This window comes from Bos grunniens, chromosome 29 (genome assembly GCF_055505025.1).
Source record: "Bos grunniens cultivar Pamir isolate PY7600 chromosome 29, Bosgru_T2T1.0, whole genome shotgun sequence".
In the NCBI taxonomy this organism is placed as follows: Eukaryota; Metazoa; Chordata; class Mammalia; order Artiodactyla; family Bovidae; genus Bos; species Bos grunniens.
This window is the reverse complement of record NC_141193.1, coordinates 12,428,077-12,441,024: the sequence shown is the minus strand read 5'-3', so window position 1 is coordinate 12,441,024 and position 12,948 is coordinate 12,428,077.

The window sequence follows — 12,948 nt, the reverse complement described above, 5'->3', positions numbered from 1 at the left end:
TGTGGCCACTGCTGAGTTTTCCAGATTTGCTGGCATATTGAGTGCAGTACTTTCACAGCATCATCTATCAGGAGTTTGAATAGCTCACCTGAATCCCATCACCTCCACTAGCTTTGTTCATAGCGATGCTTCCTAAGGCCCATTTGACTTCACATTCCAGGGTGTCTGGCTCTAGGTGAGTGATCACACCATCGTGGTTATCTGAGTCGTGAAGATCTTTTTGGTACAGTTCCTCTGTATATGCTTGGCACCTCTTCTTAATATCTTCTTCTTCTGTTGGGTCTGTACTATTTCTGTCCTTTATTGAACTCATCTTTGCATGAAATATTCCCTTGGTATCTCTAATTTTCTTGAAGAAATCTCTAGTCTTTCCCATTCTATTTTTTTCCTCTTATTTCTTTGCATTGATCACTGAGGAAGGCTTTCTTATCTCTCCTTGCTATTCTTTGGAACTCTGCATTCAAATGGGTATATCTTTGCTTTTCTCCTTTGATTTTTGCTTCCCTTCTTTTCACAGCCATCTATTAGGCCTCCTCAGACCGCCATTTTGCTTTTTTGCATTTCTTTTACTTGGGGATGGTCTTGATTCCTGTCTTCTGTACAATGTCATGAACCTCCGTCCATAGTTCATCAGGCACTCTGTCTATTAGATCTAGTCCCTTAAATCTATTTCTCACTTTCTCTGTATAGTCCTAAGGGATTTGATTTAGGTCATGCATGAATGGTTTAGTGCTTTTCTCCACTTTATTCAATTTCAATCTGAATTTGGAAATAAGCAGTTCATGATCTGAGCCACCGTCAGCTCCCAGTCTTGTTTTTGCTGATTGTATAGAGCTTCTCCATCTTTGGCTGCAAAGTATATAATCAATCTGATTTTGATACCGACCATCTGGTGATATCCATATGTAGAGTCTTCTCTTGTGTTGTTGGAATTGGGTGTTTTTTATGACCAGTGCGTTCTCTTGGCAGAACTCTATTAACCTTTGCCCTGCTTCATTTTGTATTCCATTCCAAATTTGCATGTTATTCCTGATGTTTCTTGATTCCTACTTTTGCATTCCAGTCCATTATAATGAAAATTACATCTTTTTTGGGTGTTAGTTCTAGAAGGTCTTGTAGGTCTTCATAGAACTGTTCAACTTCAGCTTCTTCAGCATTACTGATCGGGTCATAGACTTGTATTACCATGGTATTGAATGGTTTGCCTTGGAAACGAACAGAAGTCATACTGTCATTTTTGAGATTGCATCCAAGTACTGCATTTCAGACTCTTTTGTTGACTATGATGTCTACTACATTTCTTCTAAGGGATTTCTGCCCATTGTAGTAGATATAATGGTCATTTGAGTTAAATTCACCCATTTCAGTCTATCTTAGTTCTCTGAATCCTCAAATGTCTATGTTCACTCTTGTCATCTCCTGTTTGACCACTTCCAATTTGCCTTCATTCATGGACTTAACAATCCAAGTTAACATGCAATATTGCTCTCTACAGCATTGAATATGGCTTCTATCACCAGTCCCACACTCAACTGGGTGTTGTCTTTACTTTGGATCCATCCCTTCATTCTTTCTGGAGTTATTTCTCCACTGATCTCCAGTAGCATATTGGGCAACTACTGACCTGGGGAGTTCATCTTTCAGTGTCCTATCTTTTTGCCTTATCATACTGTTCATTATGTTCTTAAGGCAAGAATACTGAAGTGGTTTGCCACTCCCTTCTCCAGGGAACCACATTCTGTCAGACCTCTCCACCATGACTGATCCATCTTGGGTGGCCCCACATGGCACGGCTTAATTTCATTGAGTTAGACAAGGCTGTAGTCCATGTGACAGATTGGCTAGTTGTCTGTGAGTGTGATTTCAGTCTGTCTGCCCTCTGATGCCCTCTCTCAATGCCTACCATCTTACTTGGCTTTCTCTTACATTGTACGTGGGGTATCTCTTCACAGCTGCTCCAGCAAAGTGCAGCTGCTGCTCCTTACCTTGGAAGTAGGGTAATTCCACTCGGCTGCTGCCCCTGATTTGGACGTGGGGTAGTTCCTCTCTGTCACGCTTCTGCACTGCCATTGCAGCTGCCATGCATCTGCACTGCCATCGCAGCTGTGGTGAGCAATAATTCGACAACTTATTGTTCCTCATATTGTTTCTGTTATTGTGACAGAATCGTATGTATGTTAACAGGTAAAAGTAAGAAAATAATTAAAACTAATGTTTTGAAGTAAGCCTTTCAGTGGCTAGAAAAAGAGGTTCACACATAACATAAAGGTATTTAATTCAAACTCTGCTGTCTTAAATCTTGAACTGAAAGCATAAGTTTGTACCAATTAATTATATTGTTTTTTATTTTAATTTCTAATGAAAATGTGTATTTCCTCCTCTGACCACTGTAAAACCTAGAAACAGTAACAACTTGATAACAGTGACTATTCTGAGGTCTAACATGTAGCTTCTAAATACATTTCCCATCTGACAATCTTAAAGAGATTGCTGATTTCAAGACTGGGTAAAGAAGTGCACAAAATAATCTTGGAAATCAGGAAGGAAAAGAAACCTGAGGGACTTAAAAGAGCAATGGGGACTGTACAGAAAGTTTAGGAATCCAAATGATAAGGGCAAATATCTACCAGTTTGTAGGGCAGAATGATGTTTCTTCTTCTCAACAAACTGTTTATGTTTCTCATAGCTTTCCTGCCAAGAAGCAAATGTCTTCTGATTTCATGGCTGCAGGCACCATCCACAGTGGTTTTAGAGGCTAAGGAGAATAAATCTGTCACTACTTCTACCTTTTCTCCTTCTATTTGCCATGAAGGATGTGGCTGGATCCCATGACATTAGTTTTTTGTTTTTTTGTTTTGTTTTTAATATTGAATTTTAAGCTGGTGGAATGTGTCCAAATGTTAATAGGCAACATCTAATTTGTCACTGTGATAGACTGCTAAGGCACCAACTTACCATTCTGAGCACTGAGAAAGGAAAACAGTCAACAATATTTAAGCTGTTTTTGTTTCTATTAAGCACATGTTATGTAACTACAAAGAATTCCAGGAAAACAAGCTAGACTCTCCCTTCTGGGGGTGATGAGAGAGTGATGGGGAGCAGCTATAATACAGATGAAGCCTCACTCACTGTCCTGCAGCTCAGATCCTGTTGTGGAGGTCTGGTTCCTAATAGACTAAGAACTGGTACTGGTCCTGGTCCACTGTGCTGGTATTGTGGACTCCTGCTCTAAACCCAATAGTGGGACATTCTGTAAGACAAACCACCCTGCTTCGTCCTTGTTTCTGAACAAATAAATGGCATTAAAATTGGGAGAGGAACAGCTATTTTGTCTTAAAGGAGAACAACCAAGTGCAACATATGACTACATTCTTCAGTAAACTGTGAAAAGACATCTGCTTTTTGAGAATCATGGAAATTTGCACATTGACTGGATATAAAATGTTCATTTTCTTGGGAACAAAAGAGCATTTTTTTCATATCCAATTATTCTACCACAAATACTCATTATGTACATTTGGTGAAATGAGTGTCTGTCTTGATTTAAAAACAGATCTGCATAGCTGCTTTGGATTGAATTGTGTCTACCCTTGACTCCCAATGTGATGGTATTAGGAAGTAGGGCCTTTGGGAGGTACTCAGGTTGATACGGGGTGTTGATGGTGGTCCCTCATGATGAGATTAGCCTCTCCTTATTTTTCCCTCTTATTCTCCCTCTTCTTCCTTCCCATCAGCCACCACATGTGAGAACATAGCAAGAAGAGAAAGGCTGATGAGCAAGTCAAGAATGTCTTCCCTGGGAACTCAATTGCCCACCACCTTGATGGTGCATAGTCTCCAGTCTATGACAGCCTGTGGGACTAAGAGGTTAGTTTTGTAGTTATTGTAGCCAAATGGTGAAATATAGGGTTCATGACACTCTTCTTTCTTGTATTTGTTGTTTGAAATTGTTTTGCAGTAAGTTTATAGAAAGTCCATTTTGAAGTTTCTGTCTTACTGATACTCTGAGCAGCCCAAGATAACAGATTCTGGCAGGTCCCCAATGTATGAATGGTTGGAGGACCACATGCTCCTTATTCCAACTCATCTATTGTCATCTGAAAACTGTCCCCCACACATGACACCGTTACCGTCCCCCTCCCCTATCTGCATCTCCATTCCTCTGCTAAGCTGAGTCATCTAGCTGGAGATGTGGATGATTCAGGACAGGGTCCGGAAGCAGGAGGAATGCAGACATTTTCGGAAAGAAGAATGAACTTGGAAGACCAGTCTAGGTTCTCCCTTCTTTAGTGCCATCTTCAGGTGAGGGATTGGGCCTGGGTAGGGAGGGAGCCACAAGTGGGACTGCCTAGATATCTACAAGTGAAGGGAGAAGGAATGCAGAACCCAGTAGCCAGGAGGTGGGCAGCTAGCACAGAACCCAGGAGGGAAGGAAGAAGCATTGGGAAAAGAATAAGGCCCACCTGAGGGCCAGACCTTCTTGAGTCTTCTGGTTAAAATTGGAGGTAATGTCCTTCCTGCTGGAATCCCTGCTCCAGATGTGGAGTTGAGAGAGATGTACTCACTGCTAATGAGTCACAGGGAGAGGGACAGCCTCCCCCAAAGGCCCTTTGATTCCACTCTGACTGTGGGTATTATCCCAAGCCAGAGAGTAAATGGCAGGTCATCCAAAAGATGACTTACTTTAGATGATACTTATAATACTACAAAATTTGTCTAAGAGTTCTGGCATATCTAGGTCCTAGATTTTTTTGGAGAGATGATTCATCAGCCTAATTTGGGTTTCTGCTAAGGAATCTACAAGCTTCCCCATTGGTAACTTCTGACTTATAAGTACCTGATCTCATCCCACAGAACCCAAATGATGGTAAATTCCAGTGGGCAAGGCCTCTAAGGTCCTCGGTGTCACAGCAGCTGTGTGCCAAGTTGTATAACACTCGCAGTCCTGAGCCCAGGACCCGCGAACATCACCAGACACTTACATCGCCCTGCCCACCAGAGGAAACCTCAGCATCATCAGCAACACCCACCTCTGATCCACTTGTCCACTGATTGGCTTTGAGCCTCAGTCTGGAACAAGTGTTCTGGAGGAAGGCCAGTCTCCCTCATCCAAGAGATGGGAAACTAAACCCTGGGGGGTATGGCTCACCTTGGCTGCAGGTAAGTTAGTGAAGACTTGGGGCCCAGGAGCTCTGGTTCCCAGGCTAGGATACTTCCAGGAAGGGAAAGATGAGAGAAAGCTCAATTGCATCCACTGCTTGGTAGCTCTCAGATGTCTGCAAGCACCAGAGTGGAAGTTTCTTTCCCGTCGCCCCTCAAGTCTGGTTCTGATTATATCAGCAAACCTACTTCCATGTAGCAGCAGGAAAGCAATATTCAGGGCTGTTTCTTCTGGGTTCCAGGCACGGTGGGAGAGGCCCAGCTGTAGTGACCCTAGGATGCCCTCGTGCAGGTGGTGACTGACTCACTCCCAACTCAGATCCCCAGAGCTCCTGCTCCTCATTCACACAAGACAGATCCTTGGCTGACTGTGTAACATGAACCTACATTCACAGCGAGAAGTTGTCTCTTCTCAGCCTTCTGGCAACTTAGATATGTGCCTTATGTTTCCTCAGGAAACCACTGGCTGAGTGAGGTCAGGGTCTGAGATTAGCCTGGATGCCAGGATGTGTTCCCTCTTTGATGCTCCAAATAGACCTTGGAGATTCAAAGGCCATGAAAGAATTACAATCACCTTTATATTTTGTAAGGACTTTGCTTTATGAATCTAGTTGGAGAAAAAGGACAGAAACACAGGACAAGGTTGGACATCTCTGGGTCCCAGATAACTGTGAGTTCATTTCCAGCCACCAGGCTTCACAGTAAGGTGCTGATATTATTCACAAGCCACCTTTGAAGAAACAAAGAGGGAAGAGTTTGGAGCAGAAAGCAGTGTGGTCAAAGGGCCGTGGGAATCACACAGGGCAAGATGAAAAAGAGTCATTACTTCTTTCTTGCTCTATCTGTTCCTTGGCGTTTCTCCTCCTGAGAACAAGTATATGGAGATAGTCAGAGGCATTGGTGGTGCCCCAGCACCTGATGCTCCAGGTGATAACCAGTTTGTGGACATGTCCCTGAGTCCAGAGCATATTCAGCCTTGTAATAGCCCCAGGTTCTCCCTTCTTGGGAAGGCTGAAATGCCTCATTGCTGCTAACTCACAACTGAAGCATGGGATGAGGTCATGGTGGTTGACCTATAGGCCAAGTTTCAAGCATGGAAGGAAGGTTTAACAGTGGAAGATAGCCATTCATTAAACTTGGTCCTTAGCAGGGTCTACGTCCCACATCTAGAATGTTTTTCTCCCAGCTTTTTGCATGGCCAGGTCTTTCTCAACATTTACCATCATCTCAAATGAGTCTCTCTCAAGCTTGATTTCCCTGGCCACTGCACACTCACAAGCACAGACCCTCATCCAAAAAGTGCCTAGACCCTCCCCTGTATCAAAACAATTATAGTTACCAAAGTGGAAAGGTGGGAATGGGATAAATTGAGAGTTTGAGTTTATATATGTATACTACTTTATTTAGTAGATAATCGACAAAGACCTACTGTACAGCACAGGAATTCTGCTCAATAGTCTATAATATCCTGTATTGGAAAAGAATCTAAGAAACAATGGGTACATGTGTATGTGTATGGAAATTAATTTCCCATAAAACTAATATTAATACAATGCTGTAAATCAACTAGACCCCTATATAAATTAAACTTAATTTTTTTTTTTAAGCTTACATGTATAGACCCATGGAGTTCTTTAGACTCACAGGATTTCAGATATGATGCTGAAGATGGCAGACTGGGTGCAGAAATCTAGACATTATCTGAGGTTGCATTTTCCTGAGCTTTGGTGTTTTTTGCTTCTAGTGTCACCTTTGATTTGTCTTTGGAGGATCTAATACAAAGGCTTGGAGACACCAGCTGGATTTTGTTTAAGGATGAGAGGGATGCGCTAGTGGGAGAGTGAAATCCCAGCTCCCAGCCTTAGGTTGGGGCATGTTTGAGGCACAACTTTTATCCCAAGTTCCCTATGAAAACAGGCTGTAGCTTCCCTCTCCATGACTTGCATGATATAAGACCCAGACTTGTTTGATCCTTTTTCATGTCCTGCTTCCCCTGAGACCTCACTGGTTTCTCTGGGAGATTTTTTTTTTTTTTTGTCAGCACTAGGTCTTCATTGCAGAGAAAGCAATGGCACCCCATTCCATTAATCTTGCCTGGAAAAACCCATTAACGGAGGAGCCTGGATGGCTGCAGTGCATGGGGTCACTGAGGGTCAGACACAACTGAGCGACTTCATTTTCACTTTTCACTTTTATGCATTGGAGAAGGAAATGGCAACCCACTCCACTGTTCTTAACTGGAGAATCCCAGGGACAGGGGAGCCTGGTGGGTTGCCGTCTATGGAGACACACAGAGTTGGACATGACTGAAGTGACTTCGCAGCAGCAGCAGGTCTTCATTGTTGCTCAGGACTTCTCTATTTGCAGCGAGCAGGGGCTACTCTGTAATTTTGGTGCACTGGCTTTTCAATCCTGTGCTTCTCTTTATGTAAATCACAGGCTCTAGGGCACTCAGGCTCAGTAGTTGTGGCCCACCGGCTTAGTTGCCCTGGGGCATTTACAGTCTTCCCAAACCAGGTCTCAAACGCATATCTTAAGCAATGGATCGAAAGGGAAAACACTCTGGAAGGAATTTGAAATAAATCACTTTTACATGAAACTTGACACCATGGCCTATATATGAGGAGACTGAAAGAGGACTGTCCCTGCTTTAAGCAACCTCCTGAGATCAGGACTGATTGAGGTTCCCTTCCCAAGGATTCCTACAGGATCTTGAAGCTGTCCTGCCATGTGGCTTTGTTCTTGCTTGAGTTTCTGAATCCCACACTAGACCACAGCTTCCAGAGGGCAGGGCTGTCACTTGACTCACTTGTAGGTATACGTCAGTAGATATTGTCTCATTTGGACCCTAATATCAGGACAAGGCTAACACAAAGATCAGTTATTCTATTATGAATGTTAGGTTACATGTTCAAAGACTGTAATCAAAACTTAAATAACACTGTCTTAAATGCAATACAATTTCAATTCTCTGTCATATAATGTTAGTGCAGGTCTCTCGACAGAGATGAGGGCCCACTTCTTTCTTGTCACATCTTCCACTTGTGCTACTTACCTCTGGTCTACATGGCTGCTCCAGCACCTGTCATGATATCTCTATTCCAGCTAGTCTGACAGAAAATAATACTTCCATTTAGAAGTAACATATCATCTCTACTCAAATTCTACTGGCAAAAGTATCTTCCATGGTCATGGCAAACCTGGCAGTGGTGGGCACACAGAAGGGCAGGAGAATGTGATCCTACTGAAGAGCATTCACAGTGAGTAACAAGGGCTACCACTCTTCTTTCATATCCCTGTATTCATTCTTCTTTGGTCCCTCTACACAGCTCTCGGTCTGTTTTGGCCTGCAGATATAGATATGGATGAGGTTATAAGAGAGGACATGGCTCAGGCTGTACAAATATGGAGTAAACAAGAATGGAAAGAAGATAAGAAAGTATAAAACTTCAAAATAAATTGATGAATCAATTTATGAAATAAAAAACTAGAGAAATATAAAACATAAATATATTCACTAAACCCAACAAAATAATAAGACTATATCATACTAAACACATAGTAGTATCAGGATTAGTTTGGATGCACATTGCAAAAAACTAAAACAACTATAATTTAGCAAGATAAACTTGATTTTGCTCTCCCACTGAAACAAAGCTGGAGGTGGGCCAGCCAGAGCTTGGGTGGTATCCATCTCCAAGGATACATAATTGTCCAAAACAACTGCAGGAGTTTCAGCCATCACAACTAAAATCCAAGGAGCAGTTAAGAAGAAAGTATGGAAGGGAAGAGTCACACCTCTCAGCTAAATCAGCTTCTTGAAAGCAATCTTCCAAGAAATCCCTCTTACAGATCTATATGCATCTCTAAGTCTCCACTCATGACTAAGAGCACGGGTGGGCAGGAAATGCAGCCCTTTAGCTACTGGGCTCATGGCTATAATACAAACTATTTTCAGTTTTGAAAGAGAAGCAGACAATAGATCATTTTGTAGGTAGCCTGCAGTGTCTGCCTTAAAGAGCAACAACAACAAAAGAATGGAATAGGCTGAATGGCTGGGCATAGTGTGGGAGCCAGGATAAAGGACCAGCAATGAGAAACAGATAGCTGGATCTGAACTTTGCTCCAGAAAATAGAAGCAGACTGGTCAGTAGAGATCTTCTAACGAATGAAGTGAGGATTACACATACCACATCATCCAATTTGTTTTGAAAACTGCTTTTCCAACTCAGGTCCCAAATCTCTCTCAATTCTTCAGCTTCTAAATACCTGTCTGTGTTACCCCATATTCTGACCTACCTGTCTCACCTTCCTTATTTCTGTTCACATCACTTCTCCATCTAGTCCACCAGCATTACAAGATCCAGTATTGAGAACTTAGCAACACTTTGTAGAAGTGGGTAGAAACACAATGACTATTTCTACTTTACTATTTGTTTGTCCTGATCAAGATCTTTTGAAAAGACTGAAATGGCTAGAATTATGGAGATCTCATGTTTCCTCTAAAATCCCAACCAAGAATGTGACTTCCTTGGACCTGGAGGGGATGCATTCACTTTTGAATCCTCAGGTTTAGAAGAACAGTAAGTCCCCTGTATATGAACAAGTTACATTTGAAAAGGGTGTTCAAAAATCCCAATTTCTTCCTAAATCCAGCAAAGTTACTTAGGTAGCAAACTAAGACAATTGGCTATGTAGTACTGTAGTTTAATAGCTTTATGATACTTTCCACACAAATAATATACAGAAAACAAACACAAACAATAAAATAAATATTTTTAATCTTGCAGTACCTGGATAGGGCATGGCAACCCACTCCAGTATTCTTGTCTGGAGAATCCCCATGGCAAGAGGAGCCTGGAAGACTGCAGTCAATATGTTGAGATTTCAGACACGGCTGAGCAACAAAGCACACCTTTAAAAATAGAATAGTAGTACCATCTACATTACCACTGCATTTATGCTTCCTTTCAGACAGCTTAGGCTTGAAATAAAAGTCCTGCACTATTTTACTCCATACCGTTCTGTGCAGTAAAGTACACAAATGCACACCAATTTTTCTTAGACGTGCCCACGACAATGTGTGTCAGATCTGTGAACTAACTGATGTGATGGCATATGCAAATGCACTTTTACATGTTTGAAAGTTTTCTACTTGAACGTTTGTATGTAACAAACTTGCTACACAGGTTTTCAGTGAATGTATGTAATGAAGGAACAAGAGAGGAGAGTAAGGAGTTGCTTGTTCTTTCCCTTTTTACCTCTAAAGGTTCATCTAGTCAAGGCTATGATTTTTCCTGTGGTCATGTATGGATGTGAGAGTTGGACTGTTAAAAGGCTGAGCACTGAAGAATTGATGCTTTTGAACTGTAGTGTTGGAGAAAACTCTTGAGAGTCCCTTGGACTGCAAGGAGATCCAATCAGTCCATTCTGAAGATCAGCCCTGGGATTTCTTTGGAAGGAATGATGCTAAAGCTCAAACTCCAGTACTTTGGCCACTTTATGCGAAGAGTTGACTCATTGGAAAAGACTCTGATGCTGGGAGGGATTGGGGGCAGGAGGAGCAGGGGACAACAGAGAATGAGATGGCTGGATGGCATCACTGCCTCAATGGACGTGAGTCTGAGTGAACTCCGGGAGTTGGTGATGCACAGGGAGGCCTGGCACGCTGCCATTCATGGGGTCCCAGAGTCGGACACAACTGAGCGACTGATCTGATCTGATGGCCACTCTGAATAGGAATTTCATTGGGTGTAATTGAGGCCCAGTGTATGGGAACATGGCTGCAAGTGACAGAGGACCAGGATCCCAGGAGGTAGGACAAGAGTCGTGGTTGGTTGAAAAGAGCCAAGAGTGTGAAATAGGAGGAAACAAGTTTTCACTGGTTTATGTGAAAGACTCGGCAAATATCATCCAGCTTTTTGTGTAGTGATTGAGCTGTGGTTTAGAGGAGCAGTGCCTGTTGCCCAGGATGAGCAAGAGAGGAGAAGAGAGAGGAGACTGAACCATGAAATTCAAACATGAATGTCTAGTATTGTCTATGTATGTCAAGTATGTCTAGTGTTGAAGAGATATATGTCCTGTCAATTTATCTGCTCCTTCCTGGGCTTAATTAGAGTTGTAAACGAGGGCAGGTCCACACTACGCTAGCACCTTCTTCTTCTTCTGTTCAGTGAACATTGATTTCTAATGCCATTTCTTTACAGAGAATGTACTTTGTATGATTGAAGTCTTCTTATTTACCGTTCGGTATAAAGTTTTGGTTCTGTTCTGTGCCCTGGGGCCTGGTAGGCTCTGTTTCAGCTGCAGAGTGCAGTGTATGGGGATCTACTATTGTCTGGGCCCTGAGTTACATCTTAACTCTGGGTTCACATCTGAAGGGTTAACTCTAGTTGGGTTTAATTCTCATCTTGCTCTTTGTCTTCAGTTTGTCCCATGTTCTTTCTTTTCATGTCTCTTTTTATCCCTGACTTCTTTGTGATTGAGTAATTTTTCTGATTCCCTTTTATATCCTTTGTCACTTTATTAACTGTAACTGTTTTTTAAGTAGTTTTAAGATCCATGGGATGCATCTTTAACTTGCCAGTCTATCATTATTAACTATGACAATTATTAAATTATTTATTCATTTATCATTTCTTCGTACTGGGTCTTAGTGTGACATGTAGGATCTTCCTATTGGTAGGGACTCTGTTTGAGGAGGGAAAGCTCAGTAATTGCAGCGTGTAAACCCTATTTGAGACATGCAGGCTTAGTTGCTCAGTGGCATGTGGGAACTTAGTTCTCTGGCAAAGGAACAAACCTTTGCCATTTGCAAATGCTTTGCATTGCAAAGCAGATCCTTAACCACTGGACCACCAAGGAAGTCCCTATATTAACATTTTAATACATATTACATGTTTATCATTTTGGTACTGTTCATTCGCCCTGTAGATACAGATTTCCACTTCATTTTAAATTCCTTCTGACTTGAGACCTTTTAAAAATCATTTATTACATTGGTCTGTTGGTGGTGATGCACTCTTGTAGTTGTTCTATGTCTGAGAAAGTACTCTATCTTGTTTTTGATATGTATTTTTCTTGGGTATAGAATTCTGCGTCAATTATATTTCTTTTAGCATTTAAGATGTGGTGCCAGTGTCCCCTGGCTAACATTGTTTCATTTGCCTAATCTGCTGTCATTTTTTGTTCTACTGTGACTGTTTTTCCTTCTGGTTACATTTCTTTGGTTGATTGTCTTAAACCATGCATTATGATGTGCCTTTGTATAGTTGTCATATTTCTTGTCCTTGAATTAATTGAGCTTCTGTGTAAACAGTTTTCAAGCTTTCATCAGACCTGGAAATTTTTCAGCCAGTAATTATGAAGTTCTTTTCTCTATTCTCTTGTCTTTCACTTCCTGGGGGATTCCATTTACATATATTTTAGCACATTTAAATTTACTTCAAAGCACTCTGATGCACAATTAATATTTTTCCCACAGTCTTTGCATTTCTATTTTACATGTTAACATACTCAGTATTCTTCAGCTTCATGAATAAAAGCATTATTGATGTAGTAAGCATTTTAATGTCCTTCCCTGCTAATTATGTAATATGTGTTTTTACTAATTGATTTTTCCCTCGTCATGGATATTTTCTTGCTTCTTTACACATCTGGATTTTTTTATTTTTAAATTTATTTATTTATCTTAATCAGAGGATAATAACCTTACAATATTGAGATGAACCTAGAACAAATACTTTCACAATTTATATGGAAATTTTAAATTGGATTGTGGATGTGGTC